Raw genomic sequence first — 20,419 nt, forward strand, 5'->3', positions numbered from 1 at the left:
ATAATGAAAAGTATCGATATATAATGATAAGTATCGATATATAATGATAAGTATCGATATATAAGTACCGAAAAGATATCGAAAAGTACCGAAAAGATATCGAAAAGTACCGAAAAGATATCGAAAAGTATCGAAAAGTTATCGAAAAGTATCGAAAAGATATCGAAAAGTATCGATATATAGATAAGTATCGAAAAGATATCGAAAAGTATCGATATATCGATAAGTATCGATATATCGAAAAGTATCGATATATCGAAAAGTATCGATATAACGAAAAGCATCGATATATCGAAAAGTATCGATATATCGAAAAGTATCGATATATCGATAAGTATCGATATATCGAAAAGTATCGAAATATCGTAAAGTATCGATATATCGAAAAAGTATCGATATATCTATAAGTATCGATATATCGATAAGTTTCGATATATCGAAAAGTATCGATATATCGATAACTATCGATATATCGATAAGTATCGATATATCGATAAGTACCGAAAAGATATCGAAAAGTACCGAAAAGATATCGAAAAGTACCGAAAAGATATCGAAAAGTACCGAAAAGATATCGAAAAGTACCGAAAAGATATCAAAAAGTACCGAAAAGATATCGAAAAGTACCGAAAAGATATCGAAAAGTACCGAAAAGATTTCGAAAAGTACCGAAAAGATATCGAAAAGTACCGAAAAGATATCGAAAAGTACCGAAAATATATCGAAAAGTACCGAAAAGATATCGAAAAGTACCGAAAAGATATCGAAAAGTACCGAAAAGATATCGAAAAGTACCGAAAAGATATCGACAAGTACCGAAAAGATATCGAAAAGTACCGAAAAGATATCGAAAAGTATCGAAAAGATATCGAAAAGTATCGTTAAGATATCGAAAAGTATCGTAAAGATATCGAAAAGTATCGAAAAGATATCGAAAAGTATCAATGTATCGATAAATATCGATATATCGATAAGTATCGATATATCGATAAGTATCGATTTATCGATAAGTATCGATATATCAAAAAGTATCGATATATCGAAAAGTATCGATATATCGAAAAGTATCGATATATCGAAAAGTATCGATGTATCGAAAAGTATCGATATATCGATAAGGATCGATATATCGAAAAGTATCGATATATCGATAAGTATCCATATATCAATAAGTATTGATATATCGATATTCTGATATATATATATATATATATATATATATCGATATATCGATAAGTATAAGTATATATCGATAAGTATCGATATATCGATAAGTATCGATATATCGAAAAGTATCGATATATCGATAAGTATCGATATATCGATAAGTATCGATATATCGATAAGTATCGATATATCGATAAGTATCGATATATGGAGAAGTATCGATATATCGAGAAGTATCGATATATCGAAAAGTATCGATATATCGAAAAGTAACGATATATCGCTAAGTATCGATGTATCGAAAAGTATCCATATATCGAAAAGTATCAATATATCGAAAAGTATCGATATATCGAAAAGTATCGATATATCGAGAGGTATCGATATATCGAAAAGTATCGATATATCGAAAAGTATCGATATATCGAAAAGTATCGAAAAGATATCGAAAAGTATCGATATATCGAAAAGTATCGATATATCGATAAGTATCGATAAGATATCGAAAAGTACCGATAAGATATCGAAAAGTAACGAAAAGATAACGAAAAGTATCGATATATATCGAATAGTATCGATATATATCGAATAGTATCTATATATAAGGAAAAGTATCGATATATAACGAAAAGTATCGATATATAATGATAAGTATGGATATATAATGATAAGTATCTATATATAATGATAAGTATCGATATATAATGATAAGTATCGATATATAATGAAAGGTATCGATATATAATAAAAAGTATCGATATATAATGAAAAGTATCGAAAAGATATAGAAAAGTATCGAAAAGATATCGAAAAGTATCGAAAAGATATCGAAAAGTATCATAAAGATATCGAAAAGTATCGAAAAGATATCGAAAAGTATCGAAAAGATCGAAGAAAAGATATCGAAAAGTATCGATATATCGATAAGTATCGATATATCGAAAAGTATCGATATATCGATAAGTATCGATATATCGATAAGTATCGATATATCCGATATATCGATAAGTATCGATATATCGAAAAGTATCGATAAATCGATAAGTATCGATATATCGAAAAGTATCGATATATCGAAAAGTATCGATATATCGAAAAGTATCGATATATCGAAAAGTATCGATATATCGAAAAAAATCGATATATCGAAAAGTATCGATATATCGAAAAGTATCGATATATCGATAAGTATCGATAAGATATCGAAAAGTATCGATATATCGAAAAGTATCGATATATCGAAAAGTATCGATATATCGAAAAGTATCGATATATCGAAAAGTATCGATATATCGAAAAGTATCGATATATTCAAAAGTACCGATATATCGATAAGTATCGATATATCGAAAAGTACCGAAAAGATATCGAAAAGTATCGAAAAGATATCGAAAAGTATCGAAAAGATATCGAAAAGTATCGAAAAGATATCGAAAAGTGTCTATATATAATGAAAAGTATCTATATATAATAAAAAGTATCGATATATAATGAAAAGTATCGATATATAATGTGAAAAGTATCGAAAAGATATCGATAAGTATCGAAAAGATATCGATAAGTATCGAAAAGATATCGATAAGTATCGAAAAGATATCGATAAGTATCGAAAAGATATAGATAAGTTTCGAAAAGATATCGAAAAGTATCGAAAAGACATCGAAAAGTATCGAAAAGTTATCGAAAAGTATCGAAAAGATACCGAAAAGTATCGAAAAGTTATCGAAAAGTATCGAAAAGATATCGAAAAGTATCGAAAAGATATCGAAAAGTATCGAAAAGATATCGAAAAGTATCGAAAAGGTATCGAAAAGTATCGAAAAGATATCGAAAAGTATCTATATATATCGAAAAGTATCTATATATATCGAAAAGTATCGATATATCGAAAAGTATCGATATATCGATAAGTATCGATATATCGATAAGTATCGATATATCGAAAAGTATCGTTATATCGATAAGTATCGAAAAGATATCGAAAAGTATCGAAAAGATCGAATAGTATCGAAAAGATATCGCATAGTATCGATATATCGATAAGTATCGATATATCGAAAAGTATCGATATATCGATAAATATCGATATATCCGATATATCGATAAGTATCGATATATCGAAAAGTTTCGGTAAATCGATAAGTATCGATATATCGATAAGTATCGATATATCGAAAAGTATCGGTATATCGAAAAGTATCGATATATCGAAAAGTGTCGATATATCGAAAAGTATCGATTTATCGAAAAGTATCGATATATCGAAAAGTATCGACATATCGAAAAGTATCGATATATCGAAAAGTATCGTAATATCGAAAAGTATCGATATATCGAAGAGTATCGATAAGATATCGAAAAGTACCGAAAAGATATCGAAAAGTACCGAAAAGATATCGAAACGTATCGAATAGTATCGATATATATCGAAAAGTATCGATATATATCGAAAAGTATCTATATATAAGGAAAAGTATCGATATATAATGAAAAGTATCGATATATAATGAAAAGTATCGATATATAATGATAAGTATGGATATATAATGATAAGTATCGATATATAATGATAAGTATCGATATATAATGATAGGTATCGATATATAATGATAAGTATCGATATATAATGAAAGGTATCGATATATAATAAAAAGTATCGATATATAATGAAAGGTATCGATATATAATAAAAAGTATCGATATATAATTAAAAGTATCGAAAAGATATCGAAAAGTATCGAAAAGATATCGAAAAGTATCGAAAAGATATCGAAAAGTATCGAAAAGTATCGAAAAGATATCGAAAAGTATCGAAAAGATCGAAGAAAAGATATCGAAAAGTATCGTTATATCCATAAGTATCGATATATCGAAAAGTATCGATATATCGATAAGTATTGATATATCCGGTATATCGATAAGTATCGATATATCGAAAAGTATCGATAAATCGATAAGTATCGATAAGTCGATAAGTATCGATATATCGAAAAGTATCGATATATCGAAAAGTATCGATATATCGAAAATTATCGATATATCTAAAAGTATCGATATATCGAAAAGTATCGATATATCGAAAAGTATCGATACATCGATAAGTATCGATATATCGAAAAGTATCGAAAAGATATCGATAAGTACCGAAAAGATATCGATAAGTACCGAAAAGATATCGAAAAGTATCGATATATATCGAAAAGTATCTATATATAAGGAAAAGTATCGATATATAAGCAAAAGTATCGATATATAATGAAAAGTATCGATATATAATGAAAAGTATCGATATATAATGAAAAGTATCGATATATAATGAAAACTATCGATATATAATGAAAAGTATCGAAAAGATATCGAAAAGTATCGAAAAGATATCGAAAAGTATCGAAAAGATATCGAAAAGTATCGATATATCGAAAAGTATCGATATATCGATAAGTATCGATATATCGATAAGTATAGATATATCGAAAAGAATCGATATATCGAAAAGTATCGATATATCGATAAGTATCGATATATCGATAAGTATCGATATACCGATAAGTATCGATATATCGATAAGTATCGATATATCGATAAGTATCGACATATCGAAAAGTGTCGATATATCGAAAAGTATCGATATATCGAAAAGTATCGATATATCGTAAAGTATCGATATATCGAAAAGTACCGATATATCGAAAAGTACCGAAAAGATATCGAAAAGTACCGAAAAGATATCGAAAAGTACCGAAAAGATATCCAAAAGTACCGAAAAGATATCGAAAAGTACCGAAAAGGTATCGTAAAGTACCGAAAATATATCGAAAAGTATCGAAAAGATATCGAAAAGTATCGAAAAGATATCGAAAAGTATCGAAAAGATATCGAAAAGTATCGAAAAGATATCGAAAAGTATCGAAAAGATATCGAAAAGTATCTATATATAATGAAAAGTATCTATATATAATAAAAAGTATCGATATATAATGAAAAGTATCGATATATAATGAAAAGTATCGAAAAGATATCGATAAGTATCGAAAAGATATCGATAAGTATCGAAAAGATATCGATAAGTATCGAAAAGATATCGATAAGTATCGAAAAGATATAGATAAGTATCGAAAAGGTATCGATAAGTATCGAAAAGATATCGAAAAGTATCGAAAAGATATCGAAAAGTATCGAAAAGACATCGAAAAGTATCGAAAAGATATCGAAAAGATATCGAAAAGTATCGAAAAGATATCGAAAAGTATCGAAAAGATATCGAAAAGTATCTATATATATCGAAAAGTATCTATATATATCGAAAAGTATCCATATATATCGAAAAGTATCTATATATAATGAAAAGTATCGATATATAATTAAAAGTATCGATATATAATGAAAAGTATCGATATATAATGATAAGTATCGATATATAATGATAAGTATCGATATATAAGTACCGAAAAGATATCGAAAAGTACCGAAAAGATATCGAAAAGTACCGAAAAGATATCGAAAAGTATCGAAAAGTTATCGAAAAGTATCGAAAAGATATCGAAAAGTATCGATATATAGATAAGTATCGAAAAGATATCGAAAAGTATCGATATATCGATAAGTATCGATATATCGAAAAGTATCGATATATCGAAAAGTATCGATATAACGAAAAGCATCGATATATCGAAAAGTATCGATATATCGAAAAGTATCGATATATCGATAAGTATCGATATATCGAAAAGTATCGAAATATCGTAAAGTATCGATATATCGAAAAAGTATCGATATATCTATAAGTATCGATATATCGATAAGTTTCGATATATCGATAACTATCGATATATCGATAACTATCGATATATCGATAAGTATCGATATATCGATAAGTACCGAAAAGATATCGAAAAGTACCGAAAAGATATCGAAAAGTACCGAAAAGATATCGAAAAGTACCGAAAAGATATCGAAAAGTACCGAAAAGATATCAAAAAGTACCGAAAAGATATCGAAAAGTACCGAAAAGATATCGAAAAGTACCGAAAAGATTTCGAAAAGTACCGAAAAGATATCGAAAAGTACCGAAAAGATATCGAAAAGTACCGAAAAGATATCGAAAAGTACCGAAAAGATATCGAAAAGTACCGAAAAGATATCGAAAAGTACCGAAAAGATATCGACAAGTACCGAAAAGATATCGAAAAGTACCGAAAAGATATCGAAAAGTATCGAAAAGATATCGAAAAGTATCGTTAAGATATCGAAAAGTATCGTAAAGATATCGAAAAGTATCGAAAAGATATCAAAAGTATCAATGTATCGATAAATATCGATATATCGATAAGTATCGATATATCGATAAGTATCGATTTATCGATAAGTATCGATATATCAAAAAGTATCGATATATCGAAAAGTATCGATATATCGAAAAGTATCGATATATCGAAAAGTATCGATGTATCGAAAAGTATCGATATATCGATAAGGATCGATATATCGAAAAGTATCGATATATCGATAAGTATCCATATATCAATAAGTATTGATATATCGATATTCTGATATATATATATATATATATATCGATATATCGATAAGTATAAGTATATATCGATAAGTATCGATATATCGATAAGTATCGATATATCGATAAGTATCGATATATCGATAAGTATCGATATATCGATAAGTATCGATATATCGATAAGTATCGATATATCGATAAGTATCGATATATCGATAAGTATCGATATATGGAGAAGTATCGATATATCGAGAAGTATCGATATATCGAAAAGTATCGATATATCGAAAAGTAACGATATATCGCTAAGTATCGATGTATCGAAAAGTATCCATATATCGAAAAGTATCAATATATCGAAAAGTATCGATATATCGAAAAGTATCGATATATCGATAAGTATCGATATATCGAGAGGTATCGATATATCGAAAAGTATCGAAATATCGAAAAGTATCGATATATCGAAAAGTATCGAAAAGATATCGAAAAGTATCGATATATCGAAAAGTATCGATATATCGATAAGTATCGATAAGATATCGAAAAGTACCGATAAGATATCGAAAAGTAACGAAAAGATAACGAAAAGTATCGATATATATCGAATAGTATCGATATATATCGAATAGTATCTATATATAAGGAAAAGTATCGATATATAACGAAAAGTATCGATATATAATGATAAGTATGGATATATAATGATAGGTATCGATATATAATGATAAGTATCGATATATAATGATAAGTATCGATATATAATGAAAGGTATCGATATATAATAAAAAGTATCGATATATAATGAAAAGTATCGAAAAGATATAGAAAAGTATCGAAAAGATATCGAAAAGTATCGAAAAGATATCGAAAAGTATCATAAAGATATCGAAAAGTATCGAAAAGATATCGAAAAGTATCGAAAAGATCGAAGAAAAGATATCGAAAAGTATCGATATATCGATAAGTATCGATATATCGAAAAGTATCGATATATCGATAAGTATCGATATATCGATAAGTATCGATATATCCGATATATCGATAAGTATCGATATATCGAAAAGTATCGATAAATCGATAAGTATCGATATATCGAAAAGTATCGATATATCGAAAAGTATCGATATATCGAAAAGTATCGATATATCGAAAAGTATCGATATATCGAAAAAAATCGATATATCGAAAAGTATCGATATATAGAAAAGTATCGATATATCGATAAGTATCGATAAGATATCGAAAAGTATCGATATATCGAAAAGTATCGATATATCGATAAGTATCGATATATCGATAAGTATCGATAAGTATCGATATATCGATAAGTATCGATATATCGATACGTATCGAAAAGATATCGATAAGTACCGAAAAGATATCGATAAGTACCGAAAAGATATCGAAAAGTACCGAAAAGATATCGAAAAGTATCGAAAAGATATCAAAAAGTATCGAAAAGATATCGAAAAGTATCGAAAAGATATCGAAAAGTATCGAAATGATATCGAAAAGTATCGAAAAGATATCGAAAAGTATCGATATATCGAAAAGTATCGATATATCGATAAGTATCGATATATCGAAAAGTACCGATATATCGAAAAGTACCGATATATCGTAAAGTATCGATATATCGAAAAGTACCGATACATCGAAAAGTACCGAAAAGATGTCGAAAATATCGAAAAGATATCGAAAAGTGCCGAAAAGATATCCAAAAGTACCGAAAAGATATCCAAAAGTACCGAAAAGATATCGAAAAGTACCGAAAAGATATCGAAAAGTACCGAAAAGATATCGAAAAGTATCGAAAAGATATCGAAAGGTATCGAAAAGATATCGAAAAGTATCTATATATAATGAAAAGTATCTATATATAATAAAAAGTATCGATATATAATGAAAAGTATCGATATATAATGAAAAGTATCGAAAAGATATCGATAAGTATCGAAAAGATATCGATAAGTATCGAAAAGATATCGATAAGTATCGAAAAGATATCGATAAGTATCGAAAAGATATCGAAAAGTATCGAAAAGATATCGAAAAGATATCGAAAAGTATCGAAAAGATATCGAAAAGTATCTATATATATCGAAAAGTATCTATATATATCGAAAAGTATCTATATATATCGAAAAGTATCTATATATAATGAAAAGTATCGATATATAATTAAAAGTATCGATATATAATGAAAAGTATCGATATATAATGATAAGTATCGATATATAATGATAAGTATCGATATATAAGTACCGAAAAGATATCGAAAAGTACCGAAAAGATATCGAAAAGTACCGAAAAGATATCGAAAAGTATCGAAAAGATATCGAAAAGTATCGAAAAGATATCGAAAAGTATCGATATATCGATAAGTATCGAAAAGATATCGAAAAGTATCGATATATCGATAAGTATCGATATATCGAAAAGTATCGATATATCGAAAAGTATCGATATAACGAAAAGTATCGATATATCGAAAAGTATCGATATATCGAAAAGTATCGATGTATCGATAAGTACCGATGTATCGATAAGTATCGATGTATCGATAAGTATCGATATATCGATAAGTATCCATATATCGATAAGTATCGATATATCGATAAGTATCGATATATCGAAAAGTATCGATATATCGAAAAGTATCGATAAATCGTAAAGTATCGATATATCGAAAAGTATCGAAATATCGAAAAGTATCGACGTATCGAAAAGTATCGATGTATCGAAATGTATCGATGTATCGAAAAGTATCGATATATCGAAAAGTATCGATATATCGAAAAGTATCGATATATCGATAAGTATCGATATATCGATAAGTACCGAAAAGATATCGAAAAGTACCGAAAAGATATCGAAAAGTACCGGAAAGATATCGAAAAGTACCGAAAAGATATCGAAAAGTACCGAAAAGATATCGAAAAGTACCGAAAAGATTTCGAAAAGTACCGAAAAGATATCGAAAAGTACCGAAAAGATATCGAAAAGTACCGAAAAGATATCGAAAAGTACCGAAAAGATATCGAAAAGTACCGAAAAGATATCGAAAAGTACCGAAAATATATCGAAAAGTACCGAAAAGATATCGAAAAGTACCGAAAAGATATCGAAAAGTACCGAAAAGATATCGAAAAGTACCGAAAAGATATCGACAAGTACCGAAAAGATATCGACAAGTACCGAAAAGATATCGACAAGTACCGAAAAGATATCGACAAGTACCGAAAAGATATCGAAAAGTACCGAAAAGATATCGAAAAGTATCGAAAAGATATCGAAAAGTATCGAAAAGATATCGAAAAGTATCGAAAAGTATCGAAAAGATATCGAAAAGTATCGAAAAGATCGAAGAAAAGATATCGAAAAGTATCGTTATATCCATAAGTATCGATATATCGAAATGTATCGATATATCGATAAGTATTGATATATCCGGTATATCGATAAGTATCGATATATCGAAAAGTATCGATAAATCGATAAGTATCGATAAATCGATAAGTATCGATATATCGAAAAGTATCGATATATCGAAAAGTATCGATATATCGAAAATTATCGATATATCTAAAAGTATCGATATATCGAAAAGTATCGATATATCGAAAAGTATCGATACATCGATAAGTATCGATAAGATATCGAAAAGTATCGATATATCGAAAAGTATCGATATATCGAAAAGTATCGATATATCGATAAGTATCGATATATCGAAAAGTATCGAAAAGATATCGATAAGTACCGAAAAGATATCGATAAGTACCGAAAAGATATCGAAAAGTATCGATATATATCGAAAAGTATCTATATATAAGGAAAAGTATCGATATATAAGCAAAAGTATCGATATATAATGATAAGTATCGATATATAATGAAAAGTATCGATATATAATGAAAAGTATCGATATATAATGAAAACTATCGATATATAATGAAAAGTATCGAAAAGATATCGAAAAGTATCGAAAAGATATCGAAAAGTATCGAAAAGATATCAAAAAGTATCGAAAAGATATCGAAAAGTATCGATATATCGAAAAGTATCGATATATCGATAAGTATCGATATATCGATAAGTATAGATATATCGAAAAGTATCGATATATCGAAAAGTATCGATATATCGATAAGTATCGATATATCGATAAGTATCGATATATCGATAAGTATCGATATATCGATAAGTATCGATATATCGATAAGTATCGACATATCGAAAAGTGTCGATATATCGAAAAGTATCGATATATCGAAAAGTATCGATATATCGTAAAGTATCGATATATCGAAAAGTACCGATATATCGAAAAGTACCGAAAAGATATCGAAAAGTACCGAAAAGATATCGAAAAGTACCGAAAAGGTATCCAAAAGTACCGAAAAGATATCGAAAAGTACCGAAAAGGTATCGTAAAGTACCGAAAATATATCGAAAAGTATCGAAAAGATATCGAAAAGTATCGAAAAGATATCGAAAAGTATCGAAAAGATATCGAAAAGTATCGAAAAGATATCGAAAAGTATCTATATATAATGAAAAGTATCTATATATAATAAAAAGTATCGATATATAATGAAAAGTATCGATATATAATGAAAAGTATCGAAAAGATATCGATAAGTATCGAAAAGATATCGATAAGTATCGAAAAGATATCGATAAGTATCGAAAAGATATCGATAAGTATCGAAAAGATATAGATAAGTATCGAAAAGGTATCGATAAGTATCGAAAAGATATCGAAAAGTATCGAAAAGATATCGAAAAGTATCGAAAAGACATCGAAAAGTATCGAAAAGATATCGAAAAGATATCGAAAAGTATCGAAAAGATATCGAAAAGTATCGAAAAGATATCGAAAAGTATCTATATATATCGAAAAGTATCTATATATATCGAAAAGTATCCATATATATCGAAAAGTATCTATATATAATGAAAAGTATCGATATATAATTAAAAGTATCGATATATAATGAAAAGTATCGATATATAATGATAAGTATCGATATATAATGATAAGTATCGATATATAAGTACCGAAAAGATATCGAAAAGTACCGAAAAGATATCGAAAAGTACCGAAAAGATATCGAAAAGTATCGAAAAGTTATCGAAAAGTATCGAAAAGATATCGAAAAGTATCGATATATAGATAAGTATCGAAAAGATATCGAAAAGTATCGATATATCGATAAGTATCGATATATCGAAAAGTATCGATATATCGAAAAGTATCGATATAACGAAAAGCATCGATATATCGAAAAGTATCGATATATCGAAAAGTATCGATATATCGATAAGTATCGATATATCGAAAAGTATCTAAATATCGTAAAGTATCGATATATCGAAAAAGTATCGATATATCTATAAGTATCGATATATCGATAAGTTTCGATATATCGAAAAGTATCGATATATCGATAACTATCGATATATCGATAAGTATCGATATATCGATAAGTACCGAAAAGATATCGAAAAGTACCGAAAAGATATCGAAAAGTACCGAAAAGATATCGAAAAGTACCGAAAAGATATCGAAAAGTACCGAAAAGATATCAAAAAGTACCGAAAAGATATCGAAAAGTACCGAAAAGATATCGAAAAGTACCGAAAAGATTTCGAAAAGTACCGAAAAGATATCGAAAAGTACCGAAAAGATATCGAAAAGTACCGAAAATATATCGAAAAGTACCGAAAAGATATCGAAAAGTACCGAAAAGATATCGAAAAGTACCGAAAAGATATCGAAAAGTACCGAAAAGATATCGACAAGTACCGAAAAGATATCGAAAAGTACCGAAAAGATATCGAAAAGTATCGAAAAGATATCGAAAAGTATCGTTAAGATATCGAAAAGTATCGTAAAGATATCGATAAGTATCGAAAAGATATCGAAAAGTATCAATGTATCGATAAATATCGATATATCGATAAGTATCGATATATCGATAAGTATCGATTTATCGATAAGTATCGATATATCAAAAAGTATCGATATATCGAAAAGTATCGATATATCGAAAAGTATCGATATATCGAAAAGTATCGATGTATCGAAAAGTATCGATATATCGATAAGGATCGATATATCGAAAAGTATCGATATATCGATAAGTATCCATATATCAATAAGTATTGATATATCGATATTCTGATTATATATATATATATATATATATATATATATATATATATATATATATAATCAGAATATCGATAAGTATCGATATATCGAAAAGTATCGATATATCGATAAGTATCGATATATCGATAAGTATCGATATATCGATAAGTATCGATATATCGATAAGTATCGATATATGGAGAAGTATCGATATATCGAGAAGTATCGATATATCGAAAAGTATCGATATATCGAAAAGTAACGATATATCGCTAAGTATCGATGTATCGAAAAGTATCCATATATCGAAAAGTATCAATATATCGAAAAGTATCGATATATCGAAAAGTATCGATATATCGATAAGTATCGATATATCGAGAGGTATCGATATATCGAAAAGTATAGATATATTGAAAAGTATCGATATATCGAAAAGTATCGAAAAGATATCGAAAAGTATCGATATATCGAAATAGTATCGATATATCGATAAGTATCGATTAGATATCGAAAAGTACCGATAAGATATCGAAAAGTAACGAAAAGATAACGAAAAGTATCGATATATATCGAATAGTATCGATATATATCGAATAGTATCTATATATAAGGAAAAGTATCGATATATAACGAAAAGTATCGATATATAATGATAAGTATGGATATATAATGATAAGTATCGATATATAATGATAAGTATCGATATATAATGATAAGTATCGATATATAATGAAAGGTATCGATATATAATAAAAAGTATCGATATATAATGAAAAGTATCGAAAAGATATAGAAAAGTATCGAAAAGATATCGAAAAGTATCGAAAAGATATCGAAAAGTATCATAAAGATATCGAAAAGTATCGAAAAGATATCGAAAAGTATCGAAAAGATCGAAGAAAAGATATCGAAAAGTATCGATATATCGATAAGTATCGATATATCGAAAAGTATCGATATATCGATAAGTATCGATATATCGATAAGTATCGATATATCCGATATATCGATAAGTATCGATATATCGAAAAGTATCGATAAATCGATAAGTATCGATATATCGAAAAGTATCGATATATCGAAAAGTATCGATATATCGAAAAGTATCGATATATCGAAAAGTATCGATATATCGAAAAAAATCGATATATCGAAAAGTATCGATATATCGAAAAGTATCGATATATTGATAAGTATCGATAAGATATCGAAAAGTATCGATATATCGAAAAGTATCGATATATCGATAAGTATCGATACATCGATAAGTATCGATAAGTATCGATATATCGATAAGTATCGATATATCGATACGTATCGAAAAGTTATCGATAAGTACCGAAAAGATATCGATAAGTACCGAAAAGATATCGAAAAGTACCGAAAAGATATCGAAAAGTATCGAAAAGATATCAAAAAGTATCGAAAAGATATCGAAAAGTATCGAAAAGATATCGAAAAGTATCGAAATGATATCGAAAAGTATCGAAAAGATATCGAAAAGTATCGATATATCGAAAAGTATCGATATATCGATAAGTATCGATAAATCGAAAAGTACCGATATATCGAAAAGTACCGATATATCGATAAGTATCGATAAGTATCGATATATCGATAAGTATCGATATATCGATAAGTATCGATATATCGATAAGTATCGATCTTTCGAAAAGTATCGATATATCGAAAAGTATCGATAAATCATAAAGTATCGATGTATCGAAAAGTATCGAAATATCGAAAAGTATCGATGTATCGAAAAGTATCGATGTATCGAAAAGTATCGATATATCGAAAAGTATCGATATATCGATAAGTATCGATATATCGATAAGTACCGAAAAGATATCGAAAAGTACCGAAAAGATATCGAAAAGTACCGGAAAGATATCGAAAAGTACCGAAAAGATATCGAAAAGTACCGAAAAGATATCGAAAAGTAAAAGATATCGAAAAGTACCGAAAAGATATCGAAAAGTACCGAAAAGATATCGACAAGTACCGAAAAGATATCGACAAGTACCGAAAAGATATCGACAAGTACCGAAAAGATATCGACAAGTACCGAAAAGATATTGAAAAGTATCGAAAAGATATCGAAAAGTATCGAAAAGACATCGAAAAGTATCGTAAAGATATCGAAAAGTATCGAAAAGATATCGAAAAGTATCGATGTATCGATAAGTATCGATATATCGATAAGTATCGATATATCGATAAGTATCGATATAACGAAAAGTATCGATATATCGAAAAGTATCAATATATATCGAAAAGTATCGATATATCGAAAAGTATCGATATATCGATAAGTATCGATATATCGAAAAGTATCGATATATCGATAAGTATCCATATATCAATAAGTATCGATATATCGATATATCGATAAGTATCGATAAATCGATAAGTATCGATTTATCGAAAAGTATCGATATATCGATAAGTATCGATATATCGATAAGTATCAATATATCGATAAGTATCGATATATCGAGAAGTATCGATTTATCGAAAAGTATCGATATATCGAAAAGTATCGATATATCGAGAAGTATCGGTTTATCGAAAAGTATCGATATATAGAAAAGTATCGATATATCGAAAAGTATCGATATATCGAAAACTATCGATATATCGAAAAGTATCGATATATAGAAAAGTATCGATATATCGAAAAGTATCGATATATCGATAAGTATCGATAAGATATCGAAAAGTACCGATAAGATATCGAAAAGTACCGGAAAGATATCGAAAAGTATCGATATATATCGAATAGTATCGATATATATCGAAAAGTATTGATATATATCGAAAAGTATCTATATATAAGGAAAAGTATCGATATATAAGGAAAACTATCGATATATAATGAAAAGTATCGATATATAATGAAAAGTATCGATATATAATGATAAGTATGGATATATAATGATAAGTATCGATATATAATGATAAGTATCGATATATAATGATAAGTATCGATATATAAAGATAAGTATCGATATATAATAAAATGTATCGATATATAATGAAAAGTATCGAAAAGATATCGAAAAGTATCGAAAAGATATCGAAAAGTATCGAAAAGATCGAAAAGTATCGAAAAGATATCGAAAAGTATCGATATGTCGAAAAGTATCGATATATCGAAAAGTATCGATATATCGATAAGTAACGATATATCCGATATATCGATAAGTATCGATATATCGAAAACTATCGATATATCGAAAAGAATTGATATATCGAAAAGTATCGATATATCGAAAAGTATCGATATATCGAAAAGTATCGATATATCGATAAGTATCGATATATCGATAAGTATCGATATATCAAAAAGAATCGGTATATCGAAAAGTATCGATATATCGAAAAGTATCGATATATCGAAAAGTATCGATATATCGATAAGTATCGATATATCGCAAAGTATAGATATATCGATAAGTATCGATATATCGATAAGTATCGATATATCGATAAGTATCGATATATCGATAAGTACAGAAAAGGTATCGAAAAGTACCGAAAAGATATCGAAAAGTACCGGAAAGATATCGAAAAGTACCGAAAAGATATCGAAAAGTACCGAAAAGATATCGAAAAGTATCGAAAAGATATCGAAAAGTATCGAAAAGATATCGAAAAGTATCGAAATGATATCGAAAAGTATCGAAAAGATATCGAAATGTATCGATATATCGAACAGTATCGATATATCGAATAGTATCATTATATCGATAAGTATCGATATATCGAAAAGTACCGATATATCGAAAAGTACCGATATATCGATAAGTATCGATATATCGATAAGTATCGATAAGTATCGATATATCGATAAGTATCGATATATCGATAAGTATCGATATATCGATAAGTATCGATATATCGATAAGTATCGATATATCGATAAGTATCGATATGTCGATAAGTATCGATATATCGATAAGTATCGATAAATCGAAAAGTATCGATATATCGAAAAGTATCGATATATCGTAAAGAATCGATATATCGTAAAGTATCGATATATCGAAAAGTACCGATATATCGAAAAGTACCGAAAAGATATCGAAAAGTATCGAAAAGATATCGAAAAGTACCGAAAAGATATCGAAAAGTACCGAAAAGATATCCAAAAGTACCGAAAAGATATCGAAAAGTACCGAAAAGATATCGAAAAGTACCGAAAAGATATCGAAAAGTACCGAAAAGTTTTCGAGAAGTATCGAAAAGATATCGATAAGTATCGAAAAGATGTCGATAAGTATTTATATATAATGAAAAGTATCTATATATAATAAAAAGTATTGATATATAATGAAAAGTATCGATATATAATGAAAAGTATCGAAAAAATATCGATAAGTATCGAAAAGATATCGATAAGTATCGAAAAGATATCGATAAGTATCGAAATTTTATAGATAAGTATCGAAAAGATATCGAAAAGTATCGAAAAGATATCGTAAAGTATCGAAAAGACATCGAAAAGTATCGAAAAGATATCGAAAAGATATCGAAAAGTATAGAAAAGATATCGAAAAGTATCGAAAAGATATCGAAAAGTACCGAAAAAATATCGAAAAGTATCGATATATCGAAAAGTATCGATATATCGAAAAGTATCGATATATCGATAAGTATCGATATATCGAAAAGTATCGATGTATCGAAAAGTATCGATATATCGATAAGTATCGATACATCGAAAAGTAACGATATATCGATAAGTATCGATATATCGAAAAGTATTGATGTATCGAAAAGTATCGATATATCGATAAGTATCAATATATCGAAAAGTATCGATATATCGAAAAGTATCGATGTATCGGAAAAGTATCGATATATCGATAAGTATCGATATATCGAAAAGTATCGATATATCGAAAAGTATCGATATATCTAATATTATCGATATATCAAGAAGTATCGATATATCGAAAAGTATCGATATATCGAAAAGTATCGATATATCGAAAAGAATCGATATATCGATAAATATCGATATATCGAAAAGTACCGAAAAGATATCGATAAGTACCGAAAAGAAATCGATAAGTACCGAAAAGATATCGATAAGTACCGAAAAGATATCTAAAAGTACCGAAAAGATATCGAAAAGTACCGAAAAGATATGGAAAAGTACCGAAAAGATATCGAAAAGTACCGAGAAGATATCGAAAAGTACCGAAAAGGTATCGAAAAGTATCGAAAAGATATCGAAAAGTATCGAAAAGATATCGAATAGTATCGATATATATCGAAAAGCATCGATATATATCGAAAAGTATCTATATATAAGGAAAAGTATCGATATATAAGGAAAAGTGTCGATATTTAATGAAAAGTATCGATATATAATGAAAAGTATCGATATATAATGAAAAGTATCGAAAAGATATCGAAAAGTATCGAAAAGATATCAAAAAGTATCGAAAAGATATCGAAAAGTATCGAAAAGATATCGAAAAGTATCGATATATCGATAAGTATCGATATATCGATAAGTATCGACATATCGATAAGTATCGATATATCGGTAAGTATCGACATATCGATAAGTATCGATATATCGATAAGTATCGATGTATCGAAAAGTATCGATATATCGATAAGTATCGATATATCGAAAAGTATCAATATATCGATATCGATGTATCGAAAAATATCGATATATCGATAAGTATCGATATATCGATAAGTATCGATATATCGATAAGTATCGATATATCGAAAAGTATCGATTTATCGAAAAGTATCGATATATCGATAAGTATCGATATATCGAAAAGTATCGATATATCGAAAAGTATCGATATATCGATAAGTATCGATATATCGATAAGTATCGATATATCGATAAGAGTCGATAAGTATCGATATATCGATAAGTATCGATATATCGATAAGTATCGATATATCGATAAGTATCGATATATCGATAAGTGTCGATATATCGATAAGTATCGATATATCGATAACTATCGATGTATCGAAAAGTATCGATATATCGAAAAGTATCGATATATCGAAAAGTATCGATATATCGAAAAGTATCGATATATCGAAAAGTATCGATATATCGAAAAGTACCGATATATCGATAAGTATCGATATATCGAAAAGTACCGAAAAGATATCGAAAAGTATCGAAAAGATATCGAAAAGTATCGAAAAGATATCGAAAAGTATCGAAAAGATATCGAAAAGTGTCTATATATAATGAAAAGTATCTATATATAATAAAAAGTATCGATATATAATGAAAAGTATCGATATATAATGTGAAAAGTATCGAAAAGATATCGATAAGTATCGAAAAGATATCGATAAGTATCGAAAAGATATCGATAAGTATCGAAAAGATATCGATAAGTATCGAAAAGATATAGATAAGTTTCGAAAAGATATCGAAAAGTATCGAAAAGACATCGAAAAGTATCGAAAAGTTATCGAAAAGTATCGAAAAGATACCGAAAAGTATCGAAAAGTTATCGAAAAGTATCGAAAAGATATCGAAAAGTATCGAAAAGATATCGAAAAGTATCGAAAAGATATCGAAAAGTATCGAAAAGGTATCGAAAAGTATCGAAAAGATATCGAAAAGTATCTATATATATCGAAAAGTATCTATATATATCGAAAAGTATCGATATATCGAAAAGTATCGATATATCTATAAGTATCGATATATCGAAAAGTATCGATATATCGATAAGTATCGATATATCGATAAGTATCGATATATCGATAAGTATCGATATATCGATAAGTATCGATATATCGAGAAGTATCGAAATATCGAAAAGTATCGATATATCGATAAGTATGGATATATCGAATAGTATCGAAATATCGAAAAGTATCGATATATCGATAAGTATCCATATATCAATAAGTATCTATATATCGATATATCGATAAGTATCGATATATCGATAAGTATCGATATATCGATAAGTATCGATATATCGATAAGTATCGATATATCGAAAAGTATCGATATATCGATAAGTATCGATATATCGATAAGTATCGATATATCGAAAAGTATCGTTATATCGATAAGTATCGAAAAGATATCGAAAAGTATCGAAAAGATCGAAAAGTATCGAAAAGATATCGCATAGTATCGATATATCGATAAGTATCGATATATCGAAAAGTATCGATATATCGATAAGTATCGATATATCCGATATATCGATAAGTATCGATATATCGAAAAGTTTCGGTAAATCGATAAGTATCGATATATCGATAAGTATCGATATATCGAAAAGTATCGGTATATCGAAAAGTATCGATATATCGAAAAGTGTCGATATATCGAAAAGTATCGATTTATCGAAAAGTATCGATATATCGAAAAGTATCGATATATCGAAAAGTATCGATATATCGAAAAGTATCGTAATATCGAAAAGTATCGATATATCGAAGAGTATCGATAAGATATCGAAAAGTACCGAAAAGATATCGAAAAGTACCGAAAAGATATCGAAACGTATCGAATAGTATCGATATATATCGAAAAGTATCGATATATATCG

Source organism: Schistocerca nitens, unplaced genomic scaffold, assembly GCF_023898315.1.
Source record: "Schistocerca nitens isolate TAMUIC-IGC-003100 unplaced genomic scaffold, iqSchNite1.1 HiC_scaffold_468, whole genome shotgun sequence".
NCBI lineage: Eukaryota > Metazoa > Arthropoda > Insecta > Orthoptera > Acrididae > Schistocerca > Schistocerca nitens.